This window comes from Anoplopoma fimbria, chromosome 14 (genome assembly GCF_027596085.1).
Source record: "Anoplopoma fimbria isolate UVic2021 breed Golden Eagle Sablefish chromosome 14, Afim_UVic_2022, whole genome shotgun sequence".
Taxonomy (NCBI): domain Eukaryota; kingdom Metazoa; phylum Chordata; class Actinopteri; order Perciformes; family Anoplopomatidae; genus Anoplopoma; species Anoplopoma fimbria.
In genome coordinates, this window is record NC_072462.1 from 12,919,061 (window position 1) to 12,924,855 (window position 5,795).

The following is a 5,795-nucleotide window of genomic DNA, read 5'->3' on the forward strand; positions in this document are numbered from 1 at the left end:
TCTATACATTTTGAGGTTAGTAATCGATTGTAGTACTTATCATAATTTACAACATTGACATGGCAAACGTTTGTCTTCTGTATTTGCCACTTCTTCGCAGTTTAGTGTAACAGACTTGAATCCAGTACCACTATGTGTGTGAAAAGTTCCTCTCTTCTCACTCTAAAGTATAGGTCCATTTTGGCAGAGGGGTATTTTTGTGGAGTAGCTGGCTAATTCAACACAGTATGTATAAGACAGATTTGTGTGTGTGTGTGTGTGTGTGTGTGTGTGTGTGTGTGTGTGTGTGTGTGTGTGTGTGTGTGTGTGTGTGTGTGTGTGTGTGTGTGTGTGTGTGTGTGTGTGTGTGTGTGTGAATAAAGATTTAATGTACATGTTTGCACTTTTCATGTGCAGCTGACATAAATAACTTATTTAAAATGATTTTAAGGATTATTTCACATTGAGATCTTACATAAAATAGAATTATATCATTCACAATTCTCAATTCTAGAATCCTGGCCTAATGCCTCTCACACGAGGACTCTCAACAAATGAAATGAATTACAAATGACTGCAGATCATAGTTAAAACCTGCTGAAGAATCATTTCAATGTAATCATGACCCCTTGTGGATGTTTATACTACTGCAGTTGTAGAAATAGACTGCTCCACTGTCTTGGTTTTTGAGTGTTTGTGTGTGCTTCTCTATATGTGTACATACTGTGAATACATTATAGTAACACAGGGAATTATCTGGGTCTTTAGTCAATATGGTAGACAGCTGGAAGATGGAGCTCAGACAGATTGATTGAAAGATAGACCTGCATATAGACGTGACGCACATGAAACAGACAGAATGGCACACAATCCAAACAGATGAACTAAAAAGAGGCAGATATACGTCTGGAAGTAGAAAGGTGGACAGTTCCCTCCTGCTCCAGATGGCTACAGAATATGCTCGCCACCACAGTCAGAGGCTAATTAACTATCATGGCGTGATGGAGACTCCAGCAGGTCACTACACCCCCCACCCTGTTCTCCTCCTTCTCACTGTCCCTTTCCTCCCCACTCCCTCGCCCAGTTCTATATCTATCCTTAGTCGTCCCATAATTACTTTGTTGTCCTCTCCACATCACCCGCAGCACTGCAAGCCATTCAGCCCTCCATTTTTCCTCCCATACCACTGTGCGTTTTCTCTGTGCAGATGCTCCATTTCCTGGCATCTCCTCTGATACAAGCTCTTATAGCTTTTATTTATTTTGATGTGTCATGTACCACCGTGAAATCTGTTAGTGTTTTTGAGCTGAGCGCTAAAAATTCAAAATAATTCTCCCACCCTTTTATATAAATCTTATATCTGTTTTAAATGAAATAGTCTACTGAACTGCAGATTTGAGACTTGTGTGAAGCTAAAGTGTTAAAGTTGGTAAGTGTCAAAGTACTTTGCACTGTTACCAAGGAAACTATAAAGTTGAACTGCTATATAATTTCATTGTTCTAAAAATGCCAACACTTGTTGAAGTGTTTACAATACTTCACGAAAACAAATCCATTAAAATAAATTTTCACTTCATGTTCTCAGCATAGTGTATTTAATCATATTAAAGTCCCCCACAGCGGAGGCAGGATTAAAATCTTTTCGATATGTTCATTTAGAAATGTGTGTGAGTGAATAAGGTCACTCAAATCTTAAAGTATAATGATCTCAGTCAAATGTCTTTGTATGCAGTGCCAACAATTGAATTGAATATATATGAATTTAATGAATACATACAAATAAAAGTAATTTTGTCAAAGTGAACTTTGCTCTTAAAATCCATTTTAATGTTTGCTTTGACGGAACTACAGTGAATTCTGTTGCGCAAAGAAAGAGAAAGAGAAAGGGAAGGAGAAGGAGAAGGAGAAGGAGAAGGAGAAGGAGAAGCAAAGGCTGAAATTGCCATTGCTCCTAAGGTCGCCCCGACACAAAGCTGAATCCTCACCAGAGGGATGGTACCAAGGCACCAATTAGCAGTGGAGAGGGCGCATGATGATATTTCCGTGTGCTTGTGGCCAGGGCAGCTCCGTCTGTGTGCGTTATAAAAGGCAAAACCATAAACATGGAATTAGACAGTGCAGGACCCACAGCTCTTAAGGTCACAGACTCTCCCCTCCTGTGGCTTGTGAGAGCAACGGTGTGACATAAACAACACCGGACATCAAACTGTTGTCACCGTACTGTACTAGGGTTGTTTATAACAGGTCAGCTGATTATTTGTGTCAGTATGTGAAGTTCATTAGGCCGGCGGCCCCGATGCAGTGGTCCCCTGCCGTTCTGCTCTCATAGGTCGAACGGGTGCACGAGATAGGTGTGGGAGAAAGATCCGTGTGAACTATCAACTGAACTAGATGGAGAGAAACTAAGTGGGTGGAAGTGACTGAACATCTCTTTGTGTAAAACACATACAGGCACACTAACACACACACACACACACACACACACACACACACACACACACACACACACACACACACACACACACACACACACACACACACACACACACACACACACACACACACACATTAACACTCAGAAAAATAAACACACACTGAGTTTGGCCAGGGTTCAATGTGTTGAGTAACAAAAACATGATTTCTAACCAGCAGGTGGGGGCAGTAGATCATAGGACTGTTGTACACTGAGCAGTGCCATTGTTATGTGCTGTAAGATCTACTGTAACCTATATATACAAAGGGTGGGAAGAAAATCACGAAAATACTTCAAACTAATGCGATCTACTGCAACACAATATCCCTGCAAGTACTGTAATGTAACACATTTTGTTGAGACTGTCAGACATTTATTCAATTATGCAGTAAAAATAATAAAACATTAACATGAATGTCAGTTTATTTCTTGAATCTTTGAATCTAAGGTTAGTTATCTTATTTGTAAAGAATCCTCACTGAGTTGGCTATATTACAAATAGCTGATTTCATAAACCCCAAAATGTTACTTTTTAAAACAGACAACATTTATAAATGTGGGGCTGCAGCTATAAATAATTTTTATTATTGATCAATCCGGTAGTTTTTTCTAGATTAATCGATTAAGGTTTGGTCTATAAAATGCCAGGAAAAACAGAGAAAAGGGGATAATATCTTATAGCACAAGGCGACATCAGTAAGTGTTTTGTTTTGTCTGACCAAAAGTCAAAAAAACTGATTATATACATTTACTGCAAAATTTACAAAGCCAAATAGTACATTTTTCAAATTTGTGAACCTGCAACCATTGGCATTTGTGCTTGAATTATGATTTAAATGATTAATGGATTATGAAAAATGATTCGATTAATTTTCTTCTGATCGACTGATCGATGAGTCAGCTTATTGTTGCAGCTCTACATAAATGTAATCAAAAATGATTCAAGAACTGTAGCTGTTTTGTTTGTCGTTTCTGTTGGCTTATGCAGAAAAAAAATGGTGTGTATAAAAATAGGGATTATTGAAGTTGCAATATAATTCTTGTTTTATAATTCAGAAGGAAAAAAAAAACCCAGATCAAAGTTATCTGCTCTATACTTTGTCCTTCAGCTTCCCCCTCCAGGGGCCAAGGGGCCTCTCTGCTCTCAGCCCCCCTCTGTCCTCCCCCTCTGTCCTCCCCCTCTGTCCTCCCCTCGGCAGCCTGACACTCCCCCTGCTGTTGAACTGCAGTAGAGCTCGGACCGTCTGAGGAGTGCGTTGACAGCTCCGGGCCTTGTGTGCGCCTGCCTGCCTGTATGCTGAGCACCCGTTGAGTAGGTGGGTCTGCTGGAAGGGAGTGGGAGAGGTGGGAAAAGGGCAGATGGAACACAGAAGGAAGTTCACCAGCAACACATAGAGTGTCAGAGAGGGACAGAGAGGGAGGGGCTCGGAGGGACGGGACAGAGACACTGATAGGTAGAGGAGGCTAAACTGAGAGAATGAGGGGACAGATATGCAGAGAGAAAAGATGGCGGGTGGTAAAAGGACGAGGGAGAGCTAAAGGATGGAGAGGTGAGAGATGTGTCAGGTACCAGAGGGAGAGGTGATGAGCAGCGGGGGCAGAAGGAAGGGTGACAGGTAGGGGTGGAGGGTGGAGGAGTTGGAGTTTCGGGGGGTGATAATGATATCAGGTGCAGGAGGGAGAGCCAGTTGTGTGACCTTCAACAATATTTTGATAGTTGGATGTGGAAAGTAATGTTCTCTCACGGACATTTGTGGACCTTGTCTTTTGTCAAAATATAATATTTTAAATAATTCAGAACATAAATGTCAAAAAGTTAAAAAAGAGATAAAGGTGACTTTGAAGTCAACAGTTTTATTGTTCTAAATATCCTACCTGAGGACCTACTAAATTATTTAGTTTTGATTTAATCATTTAGTTATGATTTAGTTATCCGTTCTATTTTTATATGGTAGCAAAAACAATATCACAGTCTCCTGGTTAAAGTCAAAGACTCCAAATATTGTACAGTTGAAAGATTTCTTTTTTTAAATAACATGTTATTTCTTTTAAGAAGTCATTATAAACATATTAACGAGATCAAAACAAGCCCAGAGTCATATTAGCATTATAAATTATTAAACAAATATGGTACTTACTGAAACTTATTGAAAACTGTATATAAATTGAAGTTCAGGTCACATTTAAATTTTCAGGATCCCCTCCAAACATAAAAATATGAAAATATATACAAATGTAATTATTATGTGTTCTTAAAATCACATTAACTCCTTCTCCCCCATTCAAAAATAAGGTATCTTTGAATATTATGAATACTTGAATATAAAAAATGTAATTGCTGTATACAAGATGTCTTCTTCTTCACTGAAGTGGAGGGGGACTCAAAGTCAAACCCCCAAAAGCCTTCCAGATCTGTTTTCTCATGTAACCACTTTTCAAAAAACAGACAATACCCAATATGATGTCATGTTTTTATTTAAATTGGTAATAACTTTTTAGTCTGAACATTTGTGACAGATGTCGATGACATGTTTCCTGTTCATTTACGTCAGCCTTCAGGGATTTTTCATTATACCATCTCCCCCGTGTCAATGCGCTTGGCAGTTTAATGTAGTCTATTCTTTCTCATTTATGAGCTATGTAGTGGCATTATTGCTGTCTGGACATGAGTAAGTGCTGGAGTCATTTAAGCCATTTGGAGACGAAAGGAAAGTTTAAAAACCAATGTGAGGGATTGCATTTACAGCCTGCCTAATTATGCTCCAATTTAAATGTGTATTTGACCTCCTTTGGGAAAGCATGCTATAATATGTGTTTATTTTGATGAAGCCTGAATTTAAACTTAATACAATTTCACATTGTATTAATTTATCAGCAATAACTTTTGTGCACCTTTCCGATGTCAAGCCTATTTAAACAGCTCTCACACTCTCTAGTTTTCTGGGTTGTCTGCTGCCTGTTTAATGATATGAATGAACTCTGGTATGCTGTCTTCTGCCTTAACAACAGCCAGTAACTTGCTTTCCCATGCATATTACTTTGTATGAAGTGGCTACATGGTTTCACATTCACTCTTTTCCTTGCGTGTGTGCATTTGTTTGTGTGTGTGTGTGTGTGTGTGTGTGTGTGTGTGTGTGTGTGTGTGTGTGTGTGTGTGTGTGTGTGTGTGTGTGTGTGTGTGTGTGTGTGTGTGTGTTGTGTGTTGAGCAGGAGGACTCCAACTAGGGGTGTTAAAACAGAAATCTCAGCCCACTAACTGACCTTGTCTGAACTGTACAGGGTACAGAGTGATAGCATGAGGAGCCTCCAGGTCAGAGTAGGGTGTTAAAATTATCCAACATAA